Source organism: Geotrypetes seraphini, chromosome 8 (assembly GCF_902459505.1).
Source record: "Geotrypetes seraphini chromosome 8, aGeoSer1.1, whole genome shotgun sequence".
Lineage (NCBI taxonomy): Eukaryota > Metazoa > Chordata > Amphibia > Gymnophiona > Dermophiidae > Geotrypetes > Geotrypetes seraphini.
In genome coordinates this window covers 86,069,406-86,085,383 of record NC_047091.1, presented here as the reverse complement: position 1 = coordinate 86,085,383, position 15,978 = coordinate 86,069,406, and the positions used below count along the sequence as shown (strand labels likewise).

At 42.9% G+C, this 15,978-nt stretch overlaps 1 protein-coding gene across 1 annotated transcript in view; it reads left to right on the top strand.

Moving 5' to 3' along the window:
- Positions 1–15,978, top strand: part of LOC117365475 — a 54,772-nt gene that overhangs the window by 20,323 nt on the left and 18,471 nt on the right. The window lies entirely within an intron of this gene.

Sequence of the window (15,978 nt, the reverse complement as noted above, 5' to 3'; positions counted from 1 at the left end):
TCTCTGACTGGGAAAATTAATAGCATACACAGAGGACTGAAAGCATAATATAGGTTTATTCATACAATTTTATAATAATGAAATCATGGAGTAAGGAATCAATAATTTGTTACCATATATTGCATCATCACTCCGTGGTCGGGGGACCAGCGAACATCGGAGGCAGCGCAGCATCTCATTTCAGCATCACACGGCTCGTCAGCAGTGGAGAAGTCCCGATTCCACTGAGTTCTGCCTGTCTTTTTATGCTCAAATTATGGTCAGGATCCGGTTTGTGTACGTGCTCCAATATGAGCATGTCACAAACAAGTTAGGCACTTTTTTGCTCAAATTATTATGGTCAAAATCCGGTTTGTGTATGTGCTCAAACATGAGCATATCACAAACAAGTTAGGCACATCCCCCTTCTCTCGATTAAGTCATCCATATCCTGTTTTGACTAAATCTGGCTCGCCAGGTGCAAGTTATCTTTCTGAACTCTAGTTCCCCTTTTTAAAAAAAGAAAGTTGTTATTCAGTATTATGATCCCTTTTTAGTATCAGATGGTTTCTTAAACAGTCATTGTTACAAAAAAAAACAACTTTCAGTCCTCCAGGTATATCCCATCCGTATCACAGTTGAGCAGGATATGTACTTCTTTGTCTGAATCTAAAGGTGTTAAAATTTCCTTTATCTATCTCAACCGGTACATGGCAGTGGGGGGTCGAACCTCTATTGTCTCCAAACAACTAACTTCATTAACAAGATTAAATGGCCTCTTTCCAAACATCAAGTGTTTGATTACCTCCAGCACAGACAGAGACAGAAAACTTATGTCCTTTCAAATGTGTCCTTTCAATCCCCTCTTACGTCATGAAAATGACATCATAAATGCACAGCATGAGCGTGGAGGGAGAGATATTCTGGATATGTCTCTTGAGGAGGGGGTTTTAGGAGCTGTAATATGAGTCAAACAGCGCAGGAACAGTCTAAAAATTACATAAGCAACAAGAGTGCAGTTAATAATAAAGATTATAACAATAAGAAGGTCTTTCACCCAGCCCTGCATCCAACTAAAATATAGATCCCAAGGATTAGATAAACCAGAATTACGTTTTATTTCAGCAGAGAGGTCTTCTAATTTTTTAATGGCCATAGTAACCTTACCCGTGGGACCTGTATTGTCAGGAATAAAGGTGCAACAGGATAAAGTACTGGGGAGAATTTTACAGACATCCCCTTCTCTGCAAGGATCATATCCAAGGCCATGCGATTTTGGAAAGCCATCTGAGAAGTGGGGCCTAACTGATCAGCAATACCTTGCAAGGCGTCCCTAGAGTAATTCACAAAGAGTTGCTGATTATAATAAATGTAATTAATCCAATCAACATTCTTATTGATAGTAATAAGGGGAATAAGGGACTCAAACCCAGCCTTAACCTGGTCTCGGGCCTTGAATTCATCTGGGTCCCCTCTTGGGACCCCTATCTCATCTATGTATACATGCGGATCAAAACTACCAAGGAGCCTGGCCTATCCACTGGCTGGGTAGTTTAACACGGAGCCGAAGGTCTCCACAGAGCCAGTAAATATCACCTAAAGCGAAAATCTGATGTTGCAACAGTGAAGCATACCTATGATTCTAAAAAGGAACACTAGGCTGTAGTTAAATGTAATTTCCAGTATGCCTCTGACAATAGTTTCTGATTAATCTTAGTTATCTGTGCACCTGGACCATTGTCCTAAGCACCCTCTTAATGAGACATTAACACCTTTTAGCTAATCATGATTTAATCAGGGCTATTTCTGCATTCCCATGCCAGAGTCAGATTGATATAATTTCCCATAGGCCTTGGATGACTTTAGTTATGCCAACTGAAAATGCTGAATGCTAGCAACAGCTATGCTGACGTCTCCCATTGTTTGTTTATTTTTATTCTTTGAAATGAAGACAAGCTTGTAGTACCCTTCTATAAACTTCTATAAACAGCCAGTTTGCATTTCGCAAGATGCTTTGCTTGCCTCCAACATTATAGTAGCACGTCCACTGTCCTGCAGAATCTCCAAGCTATGAAGATAAACAGTTCCCATTATGAGTTCAAACCTCTGTCTTAGGTTGTACACCATCATCTGGGCGGGGATCCCAGTTTGCTTATATCTTACCCGTTGTTGAGCAAATGAACGGTGCATAAGGGATGCAGGAAACTTTTCTCAGGAAGCTCAGACATAAAGGTACAAAGTTGTCATGAGAGAGTATGCAAGTATGAGGTAATTATGTCTGAGCCTGGCATGCAATGCAATATGCCAGATTAAAATCACATTAGAACCAAATTAGCCAAATTAGCAAGTGTCAGAGAAGATACTGGAAATTCATGTCTAACTGCCTTAAAAGCTAGAAGGAACCTTGTGAGAAAAGAAATTTACACGTGTTTCACTCTACAGCAAAGGAGAATCATAACAATACATAGCAAAATTTTGTAGAATAATTAAGATAAAGATAGGGTGAATTAAAACATTAAATACGTGGTTTGCAGTGGGCGAATACTCAAAGAAAAGTTCCCAAACTGAGACATGAGCGTCTCGTCAGCAGCTTGTGGAATGTCTCGTTCCCCATACCATGAGGTAGTGGATGCACAGCATATGAAAGAAAGTCTGGAATGTCCATATAATCATTAGAGGTGTGGAGTAGGTTAAATAGGTGGAACTGTACAGCAAAGCATTCTTATATATCCAATGAACAGGAAACATTGTGTACAGCATGTGTAGAAAAGTCTTTGCAGTCAGGGTGCAGGAAGATGAATTACAGTCTCTTTAAACTGGTGAGATGCATGCTTGGGATGAAACAATGTCTGCACAGGATCTGTCGGTAAATGATATCTGTGCATACAGGGAGGGATATACCGACTTGACATTCAGCAGCTGTACTCCAGTGTGATCCAAATAAGAGATAGAAAATGAGAGAAACCATGTTGCCTGTACTGAATGTCGAGAGAGAGAGAGAGAAACTAGGTTGCCTGTACTGAATGTGGCAACATGTAACAATATTAATGCATTTACTTGTTATAGTTATGGTGAAAGAGAGACAATATTCAGGTACTTAAGGTTCTTAATCAGACATTCCAAAAAGATATGTTTTTTTGTGCTGCATATACCTATTATGGTACTTCAGAGAGACCATAATTCTGTACTGAATGTATTAAAAAAAATTATGTCAGATATGTGTACTGAATGGTTCATATCTAGTGAGCACCATAGAATAAACACTGTATAGATATAGAGTAAAACCTTTTCTTAAAAATATAACCTCTAACTAAGCTACATTTAGCATATGCAAACTATAGGTAAAAAGAACATTGTGCAATGGGCTAGTAAAAAGTGGGAAAAGAGCTAGCTCTAGAAATGGCCAATGTTATGTATCCTGGGGTACCCACTAAACTAAAACAAGTGGACAAAACACAGACCACATGGCACAGACAAAACATAAAACACAATATTTTTCCATCTGTCAAGTGTGGAGGGCTGAATTTAACTCTGCAAATAAACACATTGTTATAGAGAACCAAAATAAAGATGAACACATGAGTAATACAAATAACCATCTCATATTCGGAAAAGCTAATGTCTCTTTGGATCGTCTTTATCTCTGCAGTGACAAAGAGGATCCTTGAAAAACACCAGAAATATCCTTGTGCCAAAACTGGGATGGCTATGTATATATCCGAACTGCTGCTAAGAAAGAGAAAAAAAAAACACATATTAATTTGGCAACATCCTAATTTCAGCTAAAACAATAGGAAGTAATTTTTTCCAATTCACAAATGTGCCAGCTGTGGCTTTCCAGATTTTGTCTTTAATAGTCCTGTTCATGCGTTCGACAATACCAGAACTCTGTGGGTGATATGGGAGATGAAATTTCCACTCAATGCGGAGTGCGATAGCTAAATCTTTGCATACTCTGGCAGTAAAAGCAGGACCATTATCTGAGTTGATGTATGTGGGACATCCCCACCTAGGGATGATTTCACGAAGTAAAATGTTCACCATAGTCTGAGCAGTTTCATTTGAAGTGGGAAAAAACATCAGGCCATCGGGAGAACATGTCAACAATAACAATGGCAACTGGTATACAGGGTTCCCCCTCTTTACACCAAAGTCTGTCCGAAGGGCAGCTTTGGGTACCAGCCAGATGGGCATTGATTAAGCCAGTGTCCAGGGTCCCCGTAATTAAAACATCCAGTACTTCTGGATGGATTATTACCACCTCGATCGGAGGCAGGGACCCGCCCCCTACGAAACTCGCAACCCCCTCTTCCGCGAGGAGCGGACAGATGCGGTCCCCAGGTGGGTAGCCGGCCCTGATAATGCAGGATTTCCCGAGGCTTAGAGATCTCAAAGCAATCTGCGGCTTCTCTTTTTTTTTTTCCATTAATTTATTCTGAAATTCTGCACGAGAACTAGTGGGCCATTCTGAAATCATTTGTTTGACCAGAATCTGCAAAGGAGATCAGAGGTTAGAAAGGAAAGTCTGAATAAGTAGGGAATCCATATTTGCATGGGCACTAAGACCTGCCTCTTGGGTCCAGGTTTCATTAAACCTCTTCAACACCTATCAAGCTCTGACTGCAATCCTGATCAAATCACATTGGATTCCTGTTACTCATTGCACTACCTTTAAAATCCTACTTTTAGTTTTTAAAACACTGTTTTTGAACGAACCCCAATTCATTAACAACTGCTTATTCCCCATAGTATATCATGTTCTTTAAGGTCCATTAATCAAAAACTCTTAACAATTCCATCACTGAATGTTATTGGAACTAGTCATCATGATATCTTCTCTGTAATGGCCCCACAATTATGGAACACCTTACCTCAGCATTTAAGAGAAGAAAATGACCTAAGCCATTTTAAAAGCAATCTGAAGAGCTTCCTTTTTAAAGACGCCTTTAATTTATTTATTCCCCATTCCTATTGTTTTCACCATTCATGTCTTCTTTTGTGGTTTATTAATACAACTGTAGTTCTGCCCTTTTTCCCTTATGTATCTGTTAGTTTGTATGTCAATATGTCAAACTCATGTAATGTACTATAAATAAGCTTATGTGTACACCTTTTGTTTTTATTTGTAAATCACTTAGCAAATTAAATTAAGCTATTCAATAAGTTAAAAATAAACTTGAATCTTGAATCTCAAAAATTTCCATATTTTTCTTGCTTTTTCTGTAAAACTGATTCTGGCCCTTGTATCAATTAAAGTTAATTTATCCTGACCCTCTATGGTAGTAGTAACATTGGGGCGGCCGCAAGTGTCCAAAATCAAAGGTGCCACACAGTGTTCCCGCTAAGGTGCGTTGGCCTGCGCGCGCGCACAAAATATTACATCGCATCGCAAAGTTTCTCTTCACAGCGCACACACGCGTCGCAAAGGTAAGGGGAGGTAAGGTAAGGGGACGCATTGGGGGGATTGCACTTCCCCACAATTGCCATGCTTCGGTTCCTCTTCTTCCTTCCTTCCTCCCCCCCCCCCCCCGCGGGACCCTGCGGCACCATCAACTCTTACTCCCTCTAATGTCGGCCCTGCAGCTCCAGACTTCCTCGCACCTTCTCCCCTCCCCCTTTGGATCGCTATTATTTTAAATGTTATAGCCGCGGAGCTGTATCCATCAGTGGAGATGTCTAACCTCGGCCTGCCCCGGAACTCTTACTGCAACAGTGACTTCCTGTTCCTGCCTAGACGGGCGGCTGCTGCAGTAAGAGTTCCGGGGCAGGCCGAGGTTAGACATCTCCACTGATGGATACAGCTCCGCGGCTATAACATTTAAAATAATAGCGATCCAAAGGGGGAGGGGAGAAGGTGCGAGGAAGTCTGGAGCTGCAGGGCCGACATTAGAGGGAGTAAGAGTTGATGGTGCCGCAGGGTCCCGCGGGGGGGGGGGGAGGAAGGAAGGAAGAAGAGGAACCGAAGCATGGCAATTGTGGGGAAGTGCAGAGCTGCAGGGAAGAGTGTTGCGGTACCCAGCTGGAGGGAGAAGGAAGATGAGGGAGGGAATTAAAGGAGATGCCAGGGCTTGGAGCATAGGAGGAAGGTATGCCAGTCTAAGGGAAAAGGAAGGGGGAGATGTGAGAGCATGGAGGGGGAACGAAAGATGGAAGAAAAGGAAAGGAGAGAGATGCCAGAGAATCAGGGAAGGGGAGATACCAGACTATGAGGAGAGGTGTGGGAGAGGGAAGGCGAGGAGAGAGATGCCAGACCAATGGGGTGAAAGGAGAGATGGAAGGGGGAGGCATACAGTTTCTGGAAGGGGCATAGAAGGAGAGAAGATGCCATATAGGGGAAGAGAGACGGCAGACAGTGAATGGAAGGAAGAGAGTTACAAGAAGATGAGGAAAGGAGAAACCACAGAAGACAAAGGTAGAAAAAAATTTCTATTTATTTATTGCTTTAGGAGACATGTGTCACTGTTTCTGTGAAGCATTGTATGCAGAGTCCAGCTTCTTGCTGGTTCAATTTAACCTTTGTCTATGTATTTTTATTTTATCCCCCCTTTTACAAAACTGTGAAGCGTTTTTAGCACCAGCCTTGGTGGTAGCAGCTCTGATGCTCAGAATTTTATGAGCATCAGAGCTGTTACCTCCGTAGCTAAAATCCACACTACAGTTTTGTAAAAGAGGGAGGGGTTAGTTTGTGATTACATATTCCTTACTAGGCGAAGGTGTTTTCTGTGTTCTGTGTGTTCGAAAGACATGGTTTTCTGTTAGGATTGACGGTGTAGGATTGATCTGTGCTGGTCTGGCTTGTTTAGTTTTACAATGGGTGTATTGATGTACTGCTCACTGCAATATGTAAGATGCTGCCTTTTCCTAGGTACTCATGTGTGACGTGTGGTTTGTTACTAAAAATCATGTTTTTCTTACAGATGGGGGGGGGTGCCAAAAAATGATGGGCCCCGGATGTTACATATGCTAGGTACGCCACTGTATGTAAAGATACCAGAAAGCTGGCGTAGCAAAAACTTCTAAGTTTTGAGTATTTAACCCTCCCACAATCTCACGGGCACTCGTTTCAAGTTTATTGAGATTTTGATTTAAACGCAATATCAAATATTTTCAATGCATATAACAAAAATAAATTTGGGGAAATAAAACCATTTGAACCAGTGTTCCCGCTAAGCTGCGCTGGCGTGCGCTGGCGCACAAAATATTACATCGCAGCGCACACGTTTCTCGTCACAGCGCACGATCGGAAGAGGCGTACGGCAGATGGCAGGGCGGCGAGAGGAGAATCGGGCGAGTTGGCTCATAACTTGCTGGCGCCCGATATTTTTGGCTCACGGTGAAAAAAGTTTGCTCACAACACCCGCCCGCTTAGAGGGAACACTGGTGCCACATATCTCAAGCTGAATTCAGAGTCTGACTTCTTTCCCTTACTTCTTCAAAATTGAGTCCACAGGAAAGTGATAGGAGTCCAGCAGGGCTGTGAAGGTTTGAGTGACCTTGGTATTCGGACACAGAAAGTCAGGACATCCCTTGAGCATGGAAATTGGATGCCTGCGCTCCCATAAAGCTCAAGGTGTGAAAAACAACAAAAAACATGCTAAATGACGTTAAATGCAAAGGTTTTGTTAATCAATCATGATACCAAAAGAACAAAGCACAACTGCGCCAGCAGTTGAACCAGCGGGAGAACGCCACAGCCGCCAAAATGCTGGCCCTCTGACAACGTGCCCAGCTCAACACCCCGAAACACTCCCACCATACACCTCTGGCCCAGTGCGACACCATCAGCCCAACAGCCAACAAAACTCAACAAAGGAGGTGTTTAAAAGTCAGGCAAAGAAGTTACTCTACGTTCAAAAGTTTCAGAAATCACACTCGTTCCGTCCACATTCATCTCCAAACACACACCAACACCCCAATATTCCAATATTCTTTTATCATTTTAAAAACTTATTTCAGACAATTTGTCTATGTATCAAACAAGCTGCTGAAAAGTTCTCAGCCTGCCCGTCAGCTGCCTCACGCCACCCACAAACAGTGCTGAAACCTGCCCATCACCACAACAAAGGAGAAGGAGGATGAGAAGGAGGGGCCACCCTCCCCCTCTCCCTGCCAATGATTGCCACAGAATCAGAATCAGATCTCTGACTCCAACCCAACCACCTCATTCCAAGCACTACAAATTAATTCATACCACACATTCACAAATTAGTTCACTCATATTTAATTTATATTTAATGCATGCCATATCCTAGCTTGGGATACTTCTTCCCAGCCAGCCCAAGGCACATCTGGTATCAACCAACACCACGATGCTAGGAACGGGAAAACTTTGCACAAAGTAAAGCAGAGAAAGAGAAGAAACAAAGAACCCAAGATGGAGTCCATGCACCTCCTGATTTCCTTTATGATCTAGCCTAACAGCAAAGCAAACAAAAAGAACATCACTATACTTTCCCTTATATTAATCTGCAGTGTGTTTTTCTGGCTTTGACTGCATCCATATTCGGATTTTTCTTTACCAGTTCCTCGTACGCTTCTATTGGGCTTGACCCCAACTAACACACATGCCTGCATCCAATCAGAGCCACCCAGAATCACACGAAAAACCAGCCCCCCCATAGAAAAACTCCACAAAACACTGCACCATCACGTTCCGACGTCCACTCCACCACCGTCCCACAAACACCACCCCCCACTGGCCACGAGCCACCACTCCTCACCCTATGAACTAACACTGTTTTGTAAATACTAATTGAGGCAATTAACTGTTGCAATCTCTTAATTAAATACTCTTATTCATTCGCTAGTCATTTCATGTCTAGGCTATAGCAATGCATTATATAAAGGCATCACTAAGAAAGAAAGATAACGCCTCCAAATTATTCAAAATACTGCCATTAAAATCATTTCAACTTAAAAGCTCGAAAATTTGATCATGTCACACCACTTTTAATTAACTCCCATTGGCTTCCCATAGATCATCAAATTACTTATAAAATAATGTTACTGATACATAAAACCATAGCTTCCGGTCTACCTGATTTCATCAACAGGTTATTAATCCCCCACAACCTCCATCGCACATTACATTCTTCTTATCAAAATCTGTTATCCATTCCCTCTTTAAGACACATTGGCACCATGCGTACTAATATCTTTTCTACAAAGTGCTAGATTATTTATTTTTTGTTCCCTACCTTTTGTTTTGATTCTTCTCCCTCTTTTTTTCATTACACAAATGTATTTCTACCCTTTTTCATTTTGTTTTGGTAAGTTAATGTTCGTCTATGTGTCTGTCTGTTTTAATAATTATAATTTGTTTTTTTAAATGTATGCCTTTCTACTCTTTGTTTTTATATATTATGTAAAACCGCTCTGACCCTTGACAAGGCACTATATCAAATCCCCAAACAAACCTGAAACCTAAAACAGAATTTTTTATTTCCGGAAACACAGCACAAGAAATGGTAGAAGTTTCCTTCTTCGGCAAAAGGGTAGCAGCCGAAGAAGGAACTCAAGACATGAATCAGAGTCAAACTATTGTACGTTCGAGAGGGAGATAAGAAACAGTTCTTGTGTACAAGCTGCGAAGAAAAAATCTTAAACCGAATACAGCTATCAAAATTCAGGACTGGTGACACAGAGAGATGTTAGCTGGAGCGAGAGTGTCACACACACGGGCAACATAAGCTTTACAAGTCTCATCTGTCTAGGAGGGGGAGAATCCCAAGTGCCTTTATGACCCATAACAATATCACAATGCAGGAATTTTTGCAATAATAAAAACAATATAACAATGCAGAAATTTTCACTTACCTTACCTTATAAGCGAGGTACATTAATAATCTAATATAATAAAATGCTAGGCCGTGCATGCGCACTCCCATCTGTGTGTGTCCGTTTTCCGTGAGATGTAGGGCACCTTAGGTAGGAGTGCACTTGCGCGCTTACGTCACCAGCCGCCGATGCATCCACAAGCCGGAACCGCAACCAGCCACCGATCTCCGTTCCTCCAGCTGACCAGTGGGCGAGCGGCCGGGCGGGGGGGGTGTCTCAGAGGAGAGGGATCGCGGCCGCTCAGCACCCCCACCGAGGAGTCCAGCAACTTTCCACCCCGGTTCGGGACCCGAGTCCTTTGCTGCCCCCCATTCCCTTCCCGCAGATCCCACTACCTTGGCGATTCAGGCAGCGTGTGCAGCAGTCTTCACACGATTCTTCGGGCCCTTCTACTGCCCTGATTTGCTCTGCCGCGTCTCTGATGATGTCATCAGTGACGTGCCAGAGTAAATCATGCCAGTAGAAGAACCCGAAGCATCATGTGAAGACTGCTGCACACGCTGGAATCGCCAGGTTCATAGTCTGTACCGCAGGAAGGGAAAGGGGGTAGAGGAAATGCTAATGCTGCTGCAGGGAACTGGTGTGGGGGGAGGGAATGCTGCTTTGGGAGACAGAAAGAAAAGAAGAAAGACACAGGGGCAGGGAGATACACAGAAAGACAAAGGGGGACAGAGACAGACAGTAAAAAAGACAGCGGGAGTCGCATCAGGAGGGGTGCGGGATGCGGCAGAGGGAACTTTTCCAATAGGTGCAACTGGGCGGCTGTCGGGAACCTCTGATCAGGGGCAGAGCAAGGTAAGTGTATCATAGGGATAAGAAGGAGGGGAGGGAGAGAAAAAGGAAGGGATGCCTATTGCTGGACATGGGGAGAAGGAAAGAGGTGCTGATGGACAGGGGCAGTGAAGAAAAAGGAACGGAGGCCTAATGTTGGACAGGGGGAGAAGTAAAGAGGTGCTGCTGGACAGAGGGGAGGTAAAACAAAGAGAGAAGGGCTGCTGCTGCATAAGGAGAGCAGTGAAGGGGTGGTGGTGGACACAGTGGAGGTAAAAGGAAGGGAGAATGGACAGGGGGAGAAGGCAAGGGGTGGTGATGGACAGCCAAGGAAAAAGAAAGACAGAAAGAAAGTGGCTAAGGAGAGAGAGAGGAAGAAATAAAGACAGACACACACACATATATTCTAGCACCCATTAATTTAACGGGCTATAAGACTAGTATACAATATAATATTATACTCTATAAAATCTTATCTAAGCGATAGAAGAGAAAAGCGCATGCAAAGAGTGATACAGACGACAGAGTGCGCAGGCGTTTTTATAAATCCACAATAGAGAGACTTCCCAAAAGTCTTCACTTAATTTCATTCTTCCCAAAAGAATGGCAGCTGCTTATTTTCGCGGCGGGAGCTTCCCGAAAACTCCACATTAATCTTGTTCTTCCCAAAAGAACAGTAACCGCGGTGTGAGTTTCCCAAAAACCCACAATATAAATAAAGGGTTGGAATAGGACGCCAATACCAGTGAGTATTAAAGAACAGGAGCACGCCACATGGCTTCAAAGAAGGTTTGGATAGGTACCTGGAAGACAAAGGGATTGAGGGGTACAGATAGGAGTAGAGGTAGGTTATAGGGATAAGATTAGAGGACTAGAGGCAGTTACAAAATTAGTCAGGGACACTGTTCAGGCAATTAGGCCTGATGGGCCGCCGCGGGAGTGGACCGCTGAGCAAGATGGACCTCTGGTCTGCCTCAGCGGAGGCAACTTCTTATGTTCTTATGTTTTTAACAGAATTCAAAATTCAGAAATACTCACAAAATATTGGTAATGTCCAGCCCATCCCAGACCAGTCTCCAAATTGAAATGAATCTGGTCCGTTTCTTGGTCCTGAAACTGCCTTACCCACACCCTGTCGCCTGGGTACGGATATCCAGAGGCATTCTCCTTAGAGAGAAAAGATACGCAGACAGTGTCCTAAAGAGATTGGCTGTTTTATTATTAGTGTACATCCTGTTTTATATATTTCAGTGGTAACCAACACAGGAAAAGGGGGTTGAACAAGAGGGGGGGGGGGTGGGTTGAGCAGGATATGTACTTCTTTGTCTGAATCTAAAGGTGTTAAAGTTTCCTTTATCTATCTCAACTGGTACATGGCAGTGGGGGGGTCGAACCTCTATTGTCTTCAAACAACTAACTTCATTAACAAGATTAAATGGCCTCTTCCCAAACATCAAGTGTTTGATTACCTCCAGCACAGACAGACAGAAAACTTATGTCCTTTCAAATGTGTCCTTTCAAAAACCCAAAACATTGTGTGCTGTTAGGCAGCAGCACATAATATCCTGTAGCCAGCTAACAAAAAACAAACAACCAAACATCGTGTTACTGTAAAAGCGGTAACACGATTGTTATGGGGATAGGCTGGAGTCTTGGAAACTCAAAATGTGCTAGGGAGACCGGATTCCTGGAAGCTATACAGGACTGCTTCATGGAACAGCTTGTCAGAGAACCGATGAGAGGGAATGCCACTCTGGACTTAATCCTCAATGGGCTAAGAGGACCTGCAAAGGAAGTGGAAGTAGTGGGACCGTTGGGGAAACAGCGATCATAATATGATCAAGTTCAAGATTGAAGTAGGAATATCGAAGGGGAAGAGAACCAAAGCGACAACTTTGAACTTCAAGAAAGGAGACTACGAAGCAATGAAAGTAATGGTAAGAAAGAAACTTAGGAACAGCTGAAGGAAATCAGACTGTAGAGCAAGCCTGGTCATTATTCAAGGACACGGTGAGCGAAGCGCAAAATCTATATCTCCAGATTTAGAAAAGGATGCAAAAAGAACCAAACTAAAGACCCGGCGTGGATAACTAAAGAAGTGAAGAAAGCGATAGGAGACAAGAAATATTTATTCCAGAAATGGAAAAAGGACAAAACCGGGGAGAACTGGAAAGAGCACAGGAAGCATCAAAAGGAATGTCACCTCATAGTCAGAAGAGGAAAAAGAGAAGCTAGCCAGGGAAGCACAAAATTTTAAACCGTTCTTCAGATATGTTAAAGGGAAGCAGCCGGCAAGGGATGAAGTGGGACCGCTGGGAGATAGGAAAGGAGTGGTGAAGGAGGAGAAAGAAGTGGCGGCTAGACTAAACATGTTCTTTACATCCAACGTGCCGGAACCTGAAAAAATCTTCACAGGAGACCAAGCAGAAAAATTAAAATCAATGGTGGTAAGCATCGAGGATGTACATAAGGAGATAGATAGATTAAAAAGTGACAAATCTCCAGGCCCAGATGAAATCCACTCTAGGGTTTTGAAGAAACTAAAGGAGGAAATAGCAGAACTACTACAGCAGGTTTGTAACCTATCCCTGAAAACAGGCGTGATCCCGGAGGATTGGAGGATAGCTAATGTTACGCCAATCTTTAAAAAAGGATCGCGAGGTGACTCGGGGAACTACAGACTGGTAATCTGACTTCCGTTCCGGGGAAGATGGCGGAAGCGCTGATCAAAGACAGCATCAATGAGCATCTAGAAAGAAACAAACTGATGAAAACAAGACAGCACGGCTTCTGCAAGGGAAGATCGTGCCAAACAAACTTATTGCACTTCTTCGAAGGAATTAACTAACAAATGGACAATGGGGACCCCATAGACATCACATACTTGGATTTCCAAAAAGCCTTTGACAAGGTACCCCATGAACGCCTACTACTGAAACTGAAGAACCTTGGGGTAGAAGGAGACGTACATACATGAATCAAAAATTCTTGGCGGGTAGGAAGCAAAGGGTAGGAGTGAAGGGCCACTACTCTGACTGGAGGAAGGTCACGAGTGGTGTTCCGCAGGGGTCAAAACTCAGGCCGCTGCTGTTCAATGTATTTATAAACGATCTAGAAACAGGGACAAAATGCGAAGTAATAAAATTTGCAGACGACACCAAACTATTTAGTGGAGTTGGGACTAAAGAGGACTGCGAGGAATTACAAAGGGACCTGAACAAACTAGAAGAGTGGGCGATGAGATGGCAGATGAAGTTAAATGTAGAGAAATGTAAAGTCTTGCATGTAGGGAACAGAAACCCGAAGTACAGTTATACGATGGGAGGGCTGGTAATGGGTGAAAGTACCCAAAAAAGGACTTGGGGGTAATAGTGGACAACACAATGAAGCCGTCAGCACAGTGCACAGCAGCCTTTAAGAAGGTGAATAGAATGCTAGGTATTATCAAGAAAGGCATTACAACCAGATCGAAAGAGGTCATCCTGCCGTTGTATCGGACAATGGTGCGCTCGCATCTGGAGTAATGCGTCCAATATTGGTCGCCATACCTTAAGAAGGATATAGCGATACTTTAGAGGGTTCAGAAAAGAGTGACGCGATTGATAAAAAGTATGGAAAACCTTTCATATGTTGAGAGATTGGAGAATCTGGGCTCTTTTCCCTGGAAAAGCGTAGACTTAGAGGGGACATGATAGAGACTTACAAGATCATGAAGGGAATAGAGAAAGTGGAGAGGGACAGATTCTTCAAACTTTCAGAAACTACAAGAACGAGATGGCATACGGAAAAATTAAGAGGGGACAGATTCAGAACCAATACTAGGAAGTTCTTCTACACCCAAAGGGTGGTGGATGCCTGAAATGCGCTTCCAGAGGATGTGATAGGACAGGGTACAGTATCAGGGTTCAAGAAGGGATTGGATGAATTCCTGAAGAAAAAAGGGATAGAAGGGTATAGATAGAGGATCACTGTACAGGTCCTCAAAAGGAGGCAGAAGCAACTATTACTGGATAGGTTCCTTGTTAAAATCAAACAGAAAGAAACAGATTCCGCTGAGCCAACAGATAACAATGATTAAGTTGTCCTACACAATATCCCTCATCCTCTCCTCTCCTACCTCACAGGCTCAAACCAGTCAGGATTCTGTTCAAAAGTAAATTGCAGGCTATTTGTGCCATCTTATCAGTGCCTCCATTGGGCACATTTTGTGTGCCCATCTCATCAGTGCCTCCTGTGTGTCCATCATAGAAGCAGAAGCAGCATGAAAAAGGTGGTGGTAAGGAGATGAATATTTTTACTTTATACAGTACAGTTTAGTACAAAGTGTTTGGGATGTGGAACAAATCATTCGAGTCTCCATTATTTCCTATGGGGAAATTTGCTTTGTTATAAGAGCGCTTTGGATTGAGAGCATGCTTCTGTAAAGAATTATGCTCTCAAACCAAGGTTCCACTGTATTTCCGAGGAATTTCTGCCTTCGACTCAGATTCATCGCTAATTTTGTAACTATTCCCCACAGCCCACCTCGCATATTCCCGGCAGCAGCTTAACCATCCTCCGTTAACTGTAACCCCTACCCTAGCATCCCATACTTAATCCTAAAAAAAATCTCTCTCAAAATAACAAAAATGTGCCTAAAGGTGACTTTGTTGTGCTTCTTTCAAATACCAGCATCTTTACAAAACAATATTTCAAATAATCAGTTCACAGTCATATAAACATGACGGCAGATAAAGGCCCAAATTGCCTATTCAGTGTGTCCATCGGCAGCATCCACTACCCTCTATCGCCTTCCACTTAACCAGTTCCTGATCCAGTCCATTGTTTTCGGGGCCATAGCAAGGGTATTCAGTTTATTAAATGCCTGTGTGGAGCACTGTCAAAGTCTTTGCTAAAATCCAAATACACCACTATCAAAGTGGTTTTATGTACAAGTTCTGTTGGAATTCTGCACAACTGTGCATAATTTTGCACAATTCTTCCAAACTGCCACATCTCTTCCTTCTCCCCACATGGGCCTGGCCTCATTCCCTCCTTAGTTTCGACCTCCCCCTCATTCATGAAACACAGTGGTGGGATCCAGCCCACAGAGGCACAAAATTATCAAAATGTTTATGCAGAATTCCGCCAGGAGTAACTTAAATAGTATAATTGCACAAATCTGCATAGCTTGGACTTCCATCATACACTTCCACACACATTTGCCCCATATTCCTTGCCCTTACCTCACCCATAGGTTGACATCATTAAATCCTTCTGCCAAACTGCTCTCTTCTCCCCCAGTAGCAGATGAATTAATAAATAAATAAACAAACATATTTTACAAACTTGAAAAGTAGCCTTTTCTCCTGTCATCCTGAGTGAGCAGCAGAAAGGCAATAATAAAAGGCC